At 45.2% G+C, this 17,059-nt stretch overlaps 1 non-coding gene across 1 annotated transcript; it reads left to right on the top strand.

Moving 5' to 3' along the window:
• The first annotated feature begins 1,442 nt into the window (after positions 1-1,442).
• Positions 1,443-1,545, top strand: LOC113596515 (U6 spliceosomal RNA). The gene has a single exon (XR_003417272.1). It is a non-coding gene; the product is annotated as a U6 spliceosomal RNA (small nuclear RNA).
• The last annotated feature ends 15,514 nt before the right edge of the window (positions 1,546-17,059 follow it).

Below are 17,059 nucleotides of genomic sequence, written 5' to 3'. Positions count from 1 at the left end.
GCAGTAAGTGACCTTTTAGTCCTGGCTTATTTCACTCACTTGAGATCCATCCATACTGTTAACTGTTAACATGTATGAAATTTGTTCCCTTTTGTTGCCAAGTAGCACCCATGATACGGGCCCACCAGTTTATTTAACCATTTACCCACCGAAGGACGTCTGGGTTGTTTCCAAGTTCGGGCTTTTACCTTTTTTTTTTTTTTCAACGTTTATTTATTTTTGAGACAGAGAGAGACAGAGGATGAACTGGGGAGGAGCAGACAGAGAGGGAGACACAGAATCGGAAGCAGGCTCCAGGCTCCGAGCTGTCAGCACAGAGCCCGACGCGGGTCTCGAACTCACGGACCGTGAGATCATGACCTGAGCCGAAGTCGGACGCCCAACCGACCAAGCCACCCAGGCGCCCCGGGCTTTTACCTTTTAACTTGTCAGGGCTTAGCAAGGTGACTTGAAGGAAGAAAATGCTCAAGTTGGAGTCATTAATTTGAATTAATTGCTAGTCCTACCCAAAGCTGGATTCCATGCTGACACCTGCTGTATACGTTGCCCTAAGGAGAAGTGTCAGTTTCTCTGCGTTTCCATTGACTTGACTGCAGAGTCCTTCACGCCTGTCTTAATCTGATATTTAGAGATCGCAAAACATTGATGTGGTTCTCATTACATTTTAGAGTTCGGATGGGATGTCAGGAATGCTCTGGGGGTGTAGTGAAAACAGATCGCTGGTGTTCACACCTCGACGGTTACGAAACACTCCCCCAGCCAGCGTCGGGGTGCGAGGGGACTTCGGTCTCCTCAAAATCTCCATCAGCATCATCCCATCTCCCACAGAGCCAAGCCAAATGAAAAAAAGAATGACAATACTACCTAGCAGTCATTAAAAATCTGTGCGAAACATAAATAAAATAAAAACACCGGTGTGGTTTTTTTTCAGCAACTTGCACCTTTGCTATTTCAAAAGAAGTGTTTTATTCAAGCACAGGTGGCACAGCGATCCATTCGTGTCAGCTGCACAACACAATGGTGGGACGACCCTTAGACAAGGGTCTAGACAACCCTAGACAACCCGTGCTCACAAGCGTAGCCCCCATCTGTCTCCTTGCGACGCTATCGCAATACTGTTGACCCGATTCCCTGTGCCGCGTCTTTTGTTCTCGTGACTTATTCATCCTACTCCTGGAAGCCTGTGTCTCCTGCTCCCCTTCACCCATTTTCCCAACTTCCCACCCCCTCCCCACGGCAAACTGTCAGCTTGCTCTCTGTATTCGTGGGCCCGTGGCTGGGTCCGTTGGTTCGTTTTTGGTTGGTTTGCTTTGGTTTTTCTTTGTCATTTTAATCTGTGCAGATGGCTTTCCTAACCAAACCTCAGCCCGCTGGGCTGAGAAAGCTAACTTATTTGGGATACGATGGGTCTTCCTAAGCTTCATCAAAGTATGCACTTTTAAGTGCTCGCGTGAACAGCCCATAAACTAAAGTTGGAATCAGAGAAGATTCGTGTCACTTCTGCACAAGGGTGACTTACAAATTCATGAAGCGTTCCATATTTGTTTGATGTTCCCGTTGTTAATTTGTATTCTCCCTGAATGAAAGAAGTCGTCTCTCCCGATTTCCTGGCCCACCCTCTGTCCATGTAGAGAACACACCGTGAATGAAGCAGAAAGTAAATTGTTTTGTTTTGTTTTTTAAAGATTTTTATTTCTTTTATTTGAAAAAAAAATTTTTAATATTCTTACCTTTTTTTTAAAGTTTATTTATTTATTTTGAGTGGGAGAAGGGAGGGAAGGGAGAGGGAGACAGAGCGTTACTCCCCGTGTGGAGCCTGATGCAGGGCTCGAACTCACAAACCGTGAGATCATGACCTGAGCCGAAACCAAGAGCCGGCCACTTAACTGACTGAGTCACCCAGGCGCTCCCTGAAGATTTTTATTTTTAAGTAATTTCTACACCCAGTGTGGGGCTTGAATTTATAATCTTGAGAGCAAGAGTGATGTGCTCTACCAACCGAGGCAGCCAGATGCCCAGAAAGTGGAAAGAAATTCACTAGAGAGACCGTAGTAGGATGAATCATGGTCCCCAAACATGTCCTTGGCCTAATCCCAGAAACCTGTGAATGTGTTTGTTACCTTCTAAGGCAGAAGAGACTTGGTCCATGTCATTATGTTAGGACACTGGGTTACCTGGGTGGGCCCGATGTAATCACAAAGGTTCCTATAAGAAGAAAGCAAGTGGGGCACCTGGATGGGTCAGTCAGTTAAGCCTCTCACTCTTGATTTCAGCTCAGGTCCTGATCCCAGGGTGGTGGGATTGAGCCCCACATTGGGCTCCCAGCTGAGCATGAAGCCGGCTTGGGATTCTCTCTCTCCCTCTCTCTGCCCCTCTCTCCACTCTCTCTCTCTCTCTCTCAAAAAGAAGGAGGAGGAGGAGGGGAAGGAGAGAAAGAAGGAGAGAAGAAAAGGCAGCAGCAAGAAGGTCAAAGTCAGACAGAGTACCTTGGAACGACCAGAAGCGGTGCAAGGTTCTCAGAGTCAGGAAATGCAAGGGAAGCAGATTGTCCCCTGAAGTCTTCAGAAAGAGTGCAGCTATCAACACCTTGATCCTAGCTTTAGCTTTCTGACCCTCAGAACTGCAAGAGAATAAACTTATGTAATTTTATTTCCTTTTTTAATGGTCATTTATTTTTGAAAGAGAGAGACAGAGCACAAGCAGGGGAGGGCACAGAGAGGGAGAGGGAGACACAGAATCCGAAGCAGGCTCCAGGCTCCGAGCTGTTGGCACAGAGCCAGATGCGGGCCTCGAACCCACGAACCATGAGATCATGAACTGGGCCAGAGTCGGACGCTTAACCCACTGAGCCACCCAGGTGCCTCTAAACTTACGTAATTTTAAACCATGAAATTTGTGGTTCTCGGTTCCAGTGGCAATAGGAAACTAACATAGAGACAGACTCTCCCATCCTGTGGTTCAATACGACTTAACACCATTATTTATTTAGTAGCCTGTGCAGCAGCTAAAATCATCCATAGTCCCAGCGGAGGATGGCCTACCTTTGGGGAAACAGGGACCTCCACTGGGTCATCAGGGAGAAGGGTAGCCTTAGATTAAAGCAACTGCGGAAGAATTTACGCCTGAGGCAGCGAAGCTCGTCGCCGAGATGATGGCTGATTATAGGAGAGGCGCATGTGGTCAGTGCCCTGCTTCCTCCCCTCCTTCAGTATCTGAGCTGAGGCGACAGCATTCCTGAATTAGCCCTCCTTCAGCAAATGCATCCTGCCCTGAGGTAGGTCATCCTATGATTCTTTCTGTTCCTAAATTGCGCTGCCTTTCTCTGGTTTCAAGTAGGTTTGGGAATAGTCTCTTAAATTAAAAGAAAAAGGTTTATTTTGTTTGTGTTCAACCGCAAAAGTAAAATATACTCATCCTAGGTATCTTAGAGAACAGAGACACTAACAAAGAAAATAATAAATAACCAAAATTCTCACCACCCAGAGAAAAACTACTTGGTTAATATTTTGATAGATTTCTTTCTGGTCTTCTTTCTATTCATGTCTGTTTATCACTTAAAAATATTCAGTAAAGATTATTTAGTAGCCTTCATCCTCCCCTTTGAAACTTATTATGGACACGTTAATACGCCGCTATAATGTATATGTAATGACTGGAGAGTATTGTTCTCAGGATGAACTAGAATTTATGTAACCATTTCCCTCACACGGTACTTATGCCGTTTTTGCTCGCCAGGGATGGCTCCGAGAAATAAATTTCTGAACTAAGAATATTTAGTTTTGGAATTAATAGCAATATTGAATGAGTAAAAGAGAGGGTAATAAGTGGTGACTATCTGGGGGGAAAGGATGAGGAGAACCTTTTCACTTCATGTTACGCGTGTTGAATAAGAGACCATGCTTACCTTCCCCTTGACTTTCTTACTGGAGAAAGAAAAAGGACAGAAAGAGATGTTCTAGAAATGGAGCAATTCCTTAAAGAAAAAAAAAAACAAGGGAGACTATTTTTCCCTAGAATATCTAGATGAGCTTATAGACACGTCTCGTGTCGTGTTTTCCCATCACAGAAAGATACGGTGCATGGACAGTTCTCACTGCGGCAAATGGGGAAGTTCTTTTCAAAATCTTCGCCTTTATTAGAAAAGTCTTGTGGGAGGCACCCAGTTGATTTAATCAACGCAATCAGATCAGATCGTATAGCCTTAAGGTGAATTTCTGCTTCAGCTGCCTGTACAGGTTGTTAGACGGAAAACTCCCAGATTTCCTCCTTGCCAAGCGTTGTCGCGGCCAAGCCGGTGGTGAGCAGAGCCTCAGAGCCCGGGGCCGGGCGGGTCCGCCTAAACCTGACCTTGCAAACGGGAGCCGCTTAAAAGAGCGCGGTCTGTTGTCAGGATCGCCGGCTTCCAACTCCTCAGATACTTTAACTGAAACGTGAAATAGCACATTTCCCAGGAGTCAGATTTATTGTCAGTCTTCTCCGCCTCAAGCCTACAAATGGTATTCATCCTAGAAGAATGGCAACAATAAATACCAACGACATATTAAGTGGCTTCTAGATGCCAGGCACCATGCTGTGCCCTTCGCCCATGGTGGTGTGTCCTAGGCTTTACAGCAATCTTGCAAGGAAGGTGTCATTATTCATTTATAGGTAAGAAAAGGGAAAATCAGATCATCCAAGGGCCCGTAGTTGGCGGGAGCAGAGCCGGGATTTGAACCCAGGTCTATCACATTCCACCATTCTCCGTGTCTCTGATAGGTGGGAGTCTGCACTAGGTGAGTCTGTGGCTTGAGCGTTCAGTTGGGATTTCCAGGCTCCACAGCTGAACCTGCACATCCCCGTGCTTACCCCTTAATGGCCCTGGGAGAAAATTTTGAAGCAACTTGGGGATACGTCGAGTCTTTCATGATCCCCAATTTTTCCATCCTTCACTGGGTATATTACAGGTTTGAAAAAGCAGGAACAAAAATTATTTTGTCTTTATTTTTAAGGACATTTAAGAACTTATTTATAAAGCTTCTGGATTTTTTGGGTTTTGTTGTTGTTCGTTTTGATCTATTTGGTGTTTATTGATGTGATTAAGGAGTCTGCGTATTCCCTGTTGGAAAGATAGACTAGGCTTATAACAGACAACCAAATAAACCCTTGGGGAGAATCTTCTAGAATGGAGAGATGTCAACATTAATGACAAGGCCAGGTAGGCTGCTACATCCTGGAAATGGAGAGAATCCCCAAGCAAGAATAAAGAGGGAGGAGAAGCAACTTTTGGACGCAGGGACACTTCCTATTTAGTCCCTTTATAGGGCAACAGGGGATGGTGCTAGGGTGTCCCCTGAAGGCCTGCAATGTGCCAGGAGGGACCTGGCTCTAGCCTGTTTCCTCTCCCCTCCACCTGTCACCTTTGGTTCCCTGTGCGCCTTGCCTGCCTTAGCCCTTATCACGCTGAAGCTGGTCTTAACCATGTGGGCACGCTGTCTCCCTCTTCTGAGCTGATCTGCCAGGACTTTGTCAGCCTCGATATGTTGTATTCCCATAAAGGTGATCACTTTATTTAAAAAATGTTTTTAATGTTTCATTTTCTTTTTGGGAGAGAGACAGAGTGCGAGCAGGGGAGGGGCAGAGAGAGAGGGAGACCCAGAATCCCAAGCAGACTCCAGGCTCCGAGCCGTCGGCACAGAATCACACGTAATCACAAATGTGTATGTTGTATATCAACTGAGTTATTTAAATGAGTAAAATTATCCTAAAAACAGACTTTTAAAACATGTTATTTTTTCATCCATTTTGACAGGGACAGAGAGAGCAGGGGAGGGGCAGAGAGAATCCCAAGCAGGTTCTGCACTGTCGGCATGGAGCCCGCCGTGGGGCTCGAACTCTCAAACCTTGAAATCATGACCTGATCTGAAATCGAGAGTTGGGCTCTTAACCCACTGAGCCACCCAGGTGCCCCCAAAAATGGACTCAACCATAGAGAATACACTGATGGTCACCAGAGGGGAGGTGGGAGGTGGGAGGTGGGGTGTGTAAGACAGATGATGGAGGTTAAGGTGATGTGCATCAGGTGATGTATGGAAATGTTGAATCACGATATTGTACACCTGAAACTAACATAACACTGTATGTTACGAATTTAAATGAAAAGTAAGAATAAATAAATAAATGAGAAAAATTACATTTGAAAACAAAATTGAATGCCCATGTTGGCGGACTCCTTGTAGCCCTTCTACGGAAACCAGACTTTAGCAAACAGTTTGAAAACTGCCAATCTGGTTTCAACCGAATTTTTATAGACTCCAGGGCCTAGCTGGAGGAAGTGAATGCCCCAGGGTCACACAACTAGCGACCCGGCGACCCCAGACCCTGACTCCTACTCCAGTGCTCTGTCCCCTTCACTTGAGTGCCCCGCTAACCAAGTTCTTGTTTATTTCGGGACTTCAGGCCTTATGAAAAACAGAGTAATTTCTCATAATTAGGGGAGAAAGGATGTTTGGGGACAAAGGCACTGATTTAGATAGCTCCTGAATTACTTATCTGCCTTCTTGAGTGATTTAATCCCACGTCTGATTGCTACCGGGTTTATTTACCTGTATAGATGTACTCACAAGTCTTAGGTAGTTTTAAGTTCAACATTTACACTTCTTCGTCTGCTGATTTCTTTTTAATTTCTTTTTAAGTTTAGTTACTTGTTTTGAGAGAGAGACAGAGAGACAGAGAGACAGAGGTGCGGGGGAAGGCAGAAAGAGAGGGAGAGAGAGAATCCCAAGCAGACTCTGCACTGTCAGCACGGAGCCCAGTTTGGGACTTGAACCCACAAACCGTGAGATCGTCACCTGAGCCAACATCAAGAGTCAGACGCTCAACCTACTGAGCCACCCAGGTGCCCCTTGCCTGCTAATTTATTACAGACGTGAAAATCCTAAGACCCTCCTTTTTTCGGATGTCATTCTCAAAGTGCCAGACCGCCTGCTCCAGTATCCACACACTCTGGATGTGGCCTCAGAGGGAGTCGTGAGTCAGTACTCAGAACAGGGCTATCGGATGCCCTAATTTTCTCGGTAGATGATGTACATGGGAAGAAATAGCCCTCTTTTGCCCACCATCCCGTCTTTAGCCAGATTTCATATCACCTGGATGACAGACTGACTGTGTATAGATGTCACCAAGTCCCTAAGATTAACAGGGACCTCAGACATGCTCTGGTGTCTACCCTTCACTTTGTTTTGCCAAAATGCTCTCCACCAGGGACCTGGCTCTAGCTAGCTCTCGGATCTTTTTTTAAAATAATTCTTCCACCACAGGTATCTTCCTTTATGAATTGGCAGGCATATATTCAATTTTTGTCAGTTCACTTCAAATTTTTCTTCCTTCTTTGACACACTCCGCAGGAAACCAACTTGATGATAGATAGGACGGATGGGGAATGCTAACATCTAAGGACCTGAAGACAACCGTTGGCTGTTGTTGCTTTCTAACTGCTCAGTGTGCTTGAGAAAATGATTTGGCTATCACTGAAGCAATTTTGGAAGTTCAAGCCTTTCACCGCTCTGCTCAGACCTCTTTTATCTCTGGGATTGAGTGGCCCCGGACGCTAAACATCTTGATAAATGTCAAAAGGTCCGTTTGTCAGAATATTTTGCAAAATGCCTCCGTGGGTGGCATTAGGTGACTCACGGCACTTTCTTGGCATCGTGCGGACCAAATCCATGTGATCTCATTCTCTAGGCTTAGCTATATTTGTTTGTTAGACGCAACGCAGACTTATGATACTTAATTAATGTTTAAATCCATTTTGAGATGAAAGAAAACTAAACCCACACAAACTATCATTAGCAGCCATAGAAAATGAGCAACCTGCATACTTGTTTCTTTCAACCCCCTTGGTTTTCCCTTATGATATTTTGAAACCTCAAAGAGATCGTGGTTATTATGAGTCATCTTTTTACTACATCTCTTGATGCTGGTGGATACAGGGAAATCTTTAACCCTAAAAGCCCCAGTCCTACTTTATCCTCGGGGTTAAATTCCCTTCAGGGCAAAGAGCCATTCTGGAGCTTCTGTTCCCGCGGGCAGGATGTCTGTGAGCGTCGCATGCAGTGGTCCCCAAACCCAGCTCGTCCTCACAACCATCCGGTTGTAAAAATACAAATCCCCGGGTCCCAAACCTGGACATGCTGCTTCCGTCAGTCCGGGGTGGAAACCCACATCAGCATCACCGCTCAGATGATCCTCCGTCTGGTTTTCGTAAGGGGTTAAAGTCAGCTTTGAAAACTTGCACCCCACCTGGTCTGCTCACAGCCAGTGCTTTGAAAAGAACACACAATTGGTATATGCGTTTGTCATTCAAAGGAACAAACAATGTCATCGGTGAGAATAAAATATTCCAGTTGTGGAGTGAAGACAGGGAGCATCTCGTAGGATGTCAGTGTGAGGGGCGCCTGGGTGGTTCAGCCGCTTAAGTGTCCAACTTCGGCTCAGGTCATCATCTCACGGCTGGTGGGTTCGAGCCCCACGTTGGGCTCTGGGCTGAAAGCTCAGAGCCCAGAGCCTACTTCGGATTCGGTGTCTCCCTCTCTCTCCCTGCCCCTCCCCGGCTCACGCTCTGCCTCTCTCTCCTTCAAAAAAAACATTAAAAAAAAGTAAAGAAAAAAAGAATGACAGTGTGAAAAGTCACATCATTCTCACCTGGAAAACAGCCAGCTCCTACGCATCACTACTTTGGGAGGATTTATCAACAGATACGAAAAGCCAGCAATTGTAAATACTGATTTTAAAACATGTTCATGTACCTTTTCCAAGTAGATTTTTTTTTTCTCAGACCTATAGTCATATGCCGTAATGGCTCTAAGACAAGATTTCACAACCTCGGCATCAATGACATTTTGAATGGGGAAATCCTTTGCAGGGGTGCGGTATGTGAGGGGTGGGGGGGACTGCCTTGTGCCATGTTTATTTAGCGGCGTCTCTGACCTCTACCACTAGATGCCAGTAGCATCTCCCCTTGCAGTGACAACCGAAAATGTCTCCAGACATTGCCAAAAGTGGAAACAAAATCGCTCTCAGTTGAGAAGCTTTGCTCTAGGAAAACCCTGTAAGTTCTCTGAGGCTTCGGAAGCTTATAATAGAAGATGATAAAGGAAAGGTCACATGCAGAGCAGTGGAATCCGACAGAAAAGACTACAGGGCAAGTTGTACTTGTAAAATGAAATAACTGCTTATTTAAAAAAAAATCCAGATTCGACACCCACCCATATAGAACAATGAATTTCAAATGGTCTGCGGTTCTAGATGAAAAGCATGGGGAAAATATTGAGAAAAATATATAGAATGTATTTATAGAACTTTGGGGTAAAGAATATTTGTCTTGGAAAAAATCAGAAAACCTAGAAGCCCAAAATGAAAACCTCAAGAGACTTAACTCCATAGCATGTTAATGCATCTGTAAAATGAGATAAGAACTAAAGAAAAGGCACCATAAGCAACATTTTAAAAGGGGGAAAAGAGAAAGTATTTGTAGCACGTATAACCAACTAAAGATCAATGTTCAATAAAAATAAAAAGCCTAGAAAATCATTTTTTAAAAGGCAGAAAAAATAGGCTAATAATTTGAAAGGGCAATTCGTAAAGAAAAATCAGTTAGCCAAAGCACATGAAAATTTCCCAAGTCCATTGTAACTCAGGAAAACGCAAACAAAAATCACAATATCATCTTGATTTCATCAGACGGGAAAAATTAAAAAGACTTATGAAATGGGGCACCTGGGTGGCTTAGTCAGTTAAGCATCTGACTCTCGATTTCGGCTCAGGTGATGATCTCATGGTTTATGGGTTCAAGCCCCATGTTGGGCTCTACACCGGCAATGCGGATCCCGCTAGGGATTCTCTCTCTATTCCTCGCTCTCTCTGTCTCAAAACAATAAAAAAACAAATTTAGGAAATGCAGAATCGATAAATGCAGATGTGAATCCAAAATCATGGTCCTGCCTTATCATGAGAACTTACATTGGGTCTATCTCTTGGACACAATTTAGCAGGAGCTATGACAATGTACAAACTGCATAAACTTTGATCTAGTATTCCCCGTCTTCGGTCTGTCCTACAAAAATACTCTCATATGTGCACACAGCATGCAGATGTGATGATACTCACGATGGTATTGTTTGTGATAAACACTGCAGACAGACGAGAGCCAGCCATTAGCCTAGAATGATTGCTGCCTTTTCATATCCTGATCGCCACCATGTGACTTTTTGCAGTAGTGAAATCGAATGAGGTAGATTTAAAATATTGAAATAAAAAGGCCTTTTCTATGGCAGACATTTTCAAGGCTATATAGAAACATGGAAACATACACATATTTCTACAGATAAATGCATTTTTCATGTAAATAAAGCTGCATGTGTTTGTGTGTATGTATAATTATGTGTATGGAAACATATAAAAAGTATGTTGGAGGTGACATGTGGACCGATCAATGGGGATTATCTCCAGGAAGAAAAGTAGGATGAACATCTTATTCTGTGTGCTTCATAGTGTTTGAGGTTTTACTGCAAATACGTATTCTGCATAACATATAATTTTTGAATGCAAGTCAGGAAGTTGAGCTCATTGATTTCAGAAGTCTGTGATTTCAGCTCTAACAAATTGTGGCTTAATTAATCCCGGGTTGGAAATAAATCTGAGAACTTAAGCCACCAAGTTTGTGTCCGTATCACAGGATCCTTCGAGAAGAAAGAGTAACGGGGAGAGAGCTTACTGCTCCTTAAGCAGGCGATGCACTTAGCCCATTGTATATGTTTCCCCATTTATCGTCGTGGCGCTGTATTTTCACCAAGGTGCTGAGACGACGAAGTTCACTGGGCCAGGAAGGGACAGAGTCAGGAGGAGTCAGGCTTGGACCAGCCTTCAGTGCATGTGACTGTGGCTCTCCACACTGGATGATTCCTAGTTTTACTGGTTGATAGACAAACTGGTTTATTTTTTTTAATGTTTATTTATTTCTGAGAGAGAGATGGAGCATGAGCAGGGGAGGGGCAGAGAGAGAGGGGGACACAGAATCCGAAGCAGGCTCCAGGCTCCGAGGCGTCAGCACAGAGCCCGACGAGGGGCTCGAACTCACGGACCGTGAGATCATGACCTAACCCGAAGTCGGACGCTCAACCAGCTGAGCCACCCAGGCGACCCCAAACCGATTTATCTTATCAAGGTCAAGTCAGCCAGCAGGAGGCCATGGTGCAGAAGCCTGCCGAGCATCACCACCACCACGATCTGCATGACAAAAATTGCTGCGATGGGCTCGATGGGCTCGGTGCTCACTCTGAACCAAGCATTGCCTTCTTATCTCACACAGAAGTCAAGGAAGGAGGTGCCATTACTGTTCACGTGTCACAAGGGAGGCCACTGAGGCTCAGCAAAGGTAAGAAAGTGGCAGAGAGTCAGATGTTCCACAAGCAAGGGGGACCCCAGACTCCAACCCCCCAGCACAAAACTCAACCAGTAGACAACTGCCCGCAAAAAACAACAGCTCTGGGAGGGTTCTGGGGTCCACGTAAGGAACCTCAGTAACAAATAACCGGAGGACAACCACGCGCGAGAATAAAGGAAGATATCTTGGCTTTGCCCGCATCGCCCCAGCCCCGAAGCCGGCATTGCCCAGGGTGAAGGGGGAGCCCCCCCAGCTAGAGAGAGTCCCCCTGCCTGAGAAAGAAAGAAGGAGCTAAGTGGTGAGTTTCCCCGGCCTTTCAGGACACCACGTGAAAGAACCTGCTTTGGTTTCACCCCACCCAGGTGGCAGAGCTGAGACACTGAGAGACAGGTGGGAACAAAGAAGAGAGCAGGGGCTACCCATACGGCCACGCAGCAGAAGCCATCCCTGTTCCCGGGCACCTGCTCTGCAGACAGACCTGGCAACTGTCCCCACGAGAGACACCAGCGGCCAGCACAGAGCCCTGAAGATTTCACCAGCTTTTCCTACGTGGGTATTCACATCCCCTGACGCAAGCCTCCCGAGTGGCTGGTCTCCTCCACCTCCCGCCTTGGCTGCAACGGCTGCCAGCCCGGACCCTGCAGCTGCATGAGAGCAAGACACCAGATTAGACCCCCCCCGGCTGACCCCCTACTGCCACGCACACACTCAGGGCTAGTCTGTCAGCCGTCCTCTTGCACACCACCTGCCAGACGCTGGTCACTGACCTCCGCTGCTATGCACGTGCCCCACGGGACACAGTGCAGTCAGCAGAGAGCACATGACTGCCCGCAGCAGCCAGCGTGCCCAAAGTTGAGCCTGGTCCTTGCTGCCTGCCCTACCCCCCAACTACTACCTGTGCGTCTGCCGTCGGCCCCTGCCGCTGGCCCCCGCGACCAAGTGCGCGAACAGCACCAGCCCCAGCCATCACTGTTGCCTACGCTGATCCCCAGCCCCTGGACCTACTGAGGACCCCAATTGCCCTTGCAACCCCTGCACACCCTCACAAAGCTCAACCAAGGACCACACAGTTATCGATGCCATGGACCTCAGCAGCCTGAGCCAAAAGGACATCACTCCCTCCCAGACTCAGTGCTGACACATACCTCCCACGTTGGCACCCTGTGCCTCGTGGTCTGGTATTACAGCATGTTCCCCCCACAGGTGAAAGTTTCCCTCACCAACAGCAGTTCACAAAGTCTGAATGAGGTGACAGCTTCTTCAATGAACAGACACCTGTCCAAGGCTACAGCAATCATGAAGAATGAGAGAAACATGACTCCAGCAAAGGAATATGGTGCCCCTCCAATAACTGGCCCCAACGAAATGGGGATCCAGGAACTGTCTGACAAAGAATTCAAAACTGCTTCTTGTAAAGATACCCAGAGGGCAAAAAGTGAACACACAGGTAGCAATTTAATGGTATCAGGAGCTCAATGGGAAGTTCAACAGGTAGAAAACATAACAAAAAACCAAACGGAAATTTGGGTGCTAAAAACACGATGGCTGTACTGAATAATCCAACAAAGAATTTGAACAAAACTTGAACAACCGAAAGAAAAAAGAGGTGAGCTTGAAAACGGATGAATTGAAATTATCCACTCAGAGGAGCAAAAGCTAAAAAAATAAAAAATAAATAAATACAAAAGAAAGAAGAAAGCCTATAGGACCTTATAAGACACATGAATAGAAACAGCATATTCATCACTGGAATCCAGAAAGGAGAAGAAGGGAAGGAGCAGAATGCTTATTTAAAGAAACCCTGGTGGGGGCGCCTGGGTGGCTCAGTCGGTTAAGCAGCCGACTTCGGCTCAGGTCATGATCTCGTGGTCCGTGAGTTCGAGCCCCGCGTCGGGCTCTGTGCTGACAGCTCAGAGCCTGGAGCCTGTTTTGGATTCTGTGTCTCCCTCTCTCTGACCCTCCCCCGTTCATGCTCTGTCTCTGTCTCAAAAATAAATAACCGTTAAAAAAAAAATTAAAAAAAATAAAAAATAAAAAATAAAGAAACCCTGGTGGAGGGGGCGCCTGGGTGGCTCAGTCGGTTCAGCATCCGACGTCAGCTCAGGTCATGATCTCATGGTTTCTGAGTTCAAGCCCCGTGTCGGGCTCTGTGCTGACAGCTCAGAGCCTGGATCCTGCCTGGGATTCTGTGTTTCCTCTCTCTGCCCCTCCCCCACTCACACTCTGTCCCTGTCTCTGTCTCTCAAAAGTAAATAAACATTAAAAAAAAAATTTTTTTTTAAAGAAATCCTGGTGGAGGGGCAACTGGGTGGCTTGGTCGATTAAGCATCCAGCTCTTTATCTCAGCTCAGGTAGTGATCTCATGGTTTATGAGTTTGAGCCCCACATCAGGCTTTGTGCTGACAGCACAGAGCCTGCTTGGGATTCTGTCTCTCCCTCTCTCTGTCCCTCCCCTGTTTGCTCTCTCTCTGTCTCTCTCTCTCAAAATAAATAAACTTTAAAGAAATCCTGATGGAGAATTTCCCACATCTGGGGAGAGAGTTGGATGACCAGGTTCATGAAGCTCTTAGGTCACTCCAAAGTTTCAATTCAGAATGATCTTCCCCAAGATACATTATAATAAAACTGCCTAAAATCTAAGGCAATTTTTAAAGCAGTGAGAGGAAAACAATGATCTGATATAAGGGAGCTCCCACAAAGCCATCCGTGGATGTCTTGGCAGAGGTCTTACAGACCAGGAGAGAGCTGGACGAGACATTCAAAGCGCTAATGATACTGCAGACCATGAATGCTTTACCCACAAAGTCGTCCTTCAGAAAGGAAGGCAAGATAAATACTTTCCCGGACAAACAAAAGCTTAGGGAAATTTTTTTTAGGGCTTGTATATTTGGTTTTAGAAATTAACCCACTGTTTACCCAGCCACCACGATATTGTGCAATTGGTATTTTAAAACTCTGTAGTTTTCCTTGTGTCTCACATAAACCTAAATATATTCTGTTGTCTTGTTTAGCAATCATGTTTTAAACATTTTTCCCAAACTTAAAAAAAAATTAATGTTTATTTATTTGTTTTGAGAGAGAGAGAGGCAGCGAGAGAGGGACAGACAGACCCCTAAACAGGCCCCACACTGTCAGCGCAGAGCCCGACTTGGGGCTCAAACTCACAAACCATGAGATCGTGACCTGAGCCGAAATCAAGAGTTGGTGCTTAACCAACTGTGCCACCCAGGTGCCCTGCAAACTCTAAATTTTTTAATTTAACTACAACTTATTTTAGATTTTAATAACTTTATTCTAACTTAAAATAATTTCTATTTTCTTAAAAAAAAAAAAAAGGAGCCAACCTATGCTGATTACTATAGCTGAGAGGTATTGGTTGATTTCAAAATGAGAAACATATTTTCGGGCATGTCTGACCCACCAGGAGAGTAGATAAGCCAAAAGACCATTTGCCTGAAGGCCTGGAGTGTCCTTGAAGATAACTCTTGGTGAGAGAGGAAGAGATCAGGCCTGAGTTCAAGGCCTGAGTTCGAAGTTCTGGATGTTTGATCACAGAGAGATTCTGATCAGAGCACAGACTCAGACTTCAGATAGATCCCACAGCTCAGCCTCCACTGGACTCAGGGCTTCAGCTTGTAAAACCTGAAGGAACTGTTGTAACAAGACTCAGTTCAACGTTGGTGGAACACAGCTCTAATTTGAGAGCCCTTTAACCCACAACTCAAACAGAAAAGAGGATTTCTCTTCCAGTTTGAGGGTTGTATTTTTTTTTTTCATCTTCCCTTTTTTTTTTTTTTTTTACTCTTGTGTTCCTGTGTGTTTTCTGTTTTTTTGGGTTTTCTCCTGTTTTGTATAACTGCTTCCATTTTTACAGTTTTTACACACACGACATCTTCAGGGAAGGCTACATGTTGATTCCTTATTCACTTTTTACTGAATGAGACCCATTGCTTTTATGTAATTTTGATATTTAATTGATTTGCACGTAGTGTACGTTGGGAGAGACCCATTTTCTTAGTTTCAAGATGGCGGAGTGTTGCAGATACTCTGTCTTTATGCACTGACACAATAAAAACCCATTTAAAGGATGAAAGGAGGATACAAACCCTTGAAGACAGATCTCTGGGGATAAACAGTTCCAAGTTGGAGGTCACGTTGGAACAGCTGGACCCCCATGTCTCTTTATAATGCTTCTGATGCTTTCCATGTTTAAAAGTTGCTCATGGGGTCAAAATTCTGGAATGGGGAAGAACTGAACTTCTATCACATTTGTTCAAAATGTAGCTGTTTCAGCTGGATTTAGAATGTCATTTACCTGCTTCCAAAATGACAGTTGTAGGCTCCTAAAAGTCACCCGAGAATTTGGTAGCCAAATTGAACTGTATTTTCTCTGCCTTGTTCACACCCACGGAGGACACAGTGAATAAAGGCTGAAAACAAAACTACCCCAAACATAGGATTCATTCTGAAGAGACATCAATTCTTTTATTAATAAATCTGTGTGATATTCACAAGTTAATTAATCCAGTGTGGGAGTTGATCTTACCCGAATATATTGGAGCAAATGGGAGTAGATTTCCCAACTTATAATGAAATCACAGAACAATTTTGAATCTCAAATCCGGGAGAGAATGTTTTAAAGAGACCAGTTACCAATTACCAGTGACTGATGTCATTTCTTCAGATGGTGGTGAGGCTTTGTCCCTGAATGGGCAAGAGGACACTGAAATATGGCACTTCTTTTTTTTTTTTTTTTCTTTTTCCCATGCATCAGGAACACTCACCAATAAATTAAAACACCTGAATGTCAGTTCTGGTGTTACCACAACCCACCTAGGTAACGTTGGCCAATCATCTAATGCCTTCGCATTTCTAAAAACAAAAAGATTTGTCTTTTTTTCTAGCTATGTGACATCGAGAAGTCCCAAAAGGGCAGCGATGGGAGAGCCAGAGTCTGGCTCTGCAGAACTGGAGAGTGAGTGCAGAGGGTACTGCAGACACGGGGATCCTCAGAGCTAGACGGCTGTCCCTGCTGTCCTGAACTAGGTCAAAGGGCCCCTCCTTAGCGAGCATCTGATCGGCCTGGTGGGAATGTTGAGGTGGGTCTGAATAAGAGCCTCCGGCTTCCCCCACAGCACCTGTGCAGCCGGCCCAGCTTGGGTGAGGCCCAGACTGTGGGTGGTACTTTCTCACAGACCCATCAGTCCTGTTCTGGCCTGGGCTCCTTGGCCAGCCACATTCCAGAAGGCTGTAAGTTAGTCTGCTTCTCTGCTCCACTCTAAGGAGCTAATGTAGGGGTAAAGAAATATATGACTTTAAATAAGGTGTTTTTTCTGATATGTGAACACATTCTTTCTCAAAACGACAGCACGTCTATCCTCCTGGCCCGTTCAAATAATAGTAAGGTAAGGAGGGGTTCGCGTGACCACACAGTACCTCAAACTGGGACATTAACTCATGCAAATAACTAGGCTGCAACTCATTCTAGTTATTGCAGACGATTTAATTACCAGGTATCCATCTGATTAATCTCTCGGCAATTAGCCAGTGGTTACGACCCCACATGAAACTTTTTTCACGTGTCTATTTAATGGAGCCACATTAAAAAAGGGTCTAAACGTGGAAGATGCATTTTCTTCC

The sequence above is a fragment of the Acinonyx jubatus genome, chromosome D2, assembly GCF_027475565.1.
Source record: "Acinonyx jubatus isolate Ajub_Pintada_27869175 chromosome D2, VMU_Ajub_asm_v1.0, whole genome shotgun sequence".
Lineage (NCBI taxonomy): Eukaryota > Metazoa > Chordata > Mammalia > Carnivora > Felidae > Acinonyx > Acinonyx jubatus.
The sequence above is the reverse complement of the archived record's forward strand: the minus strand, read 5'-3'. Positions and strand labels throughout refer to the sequence as shown.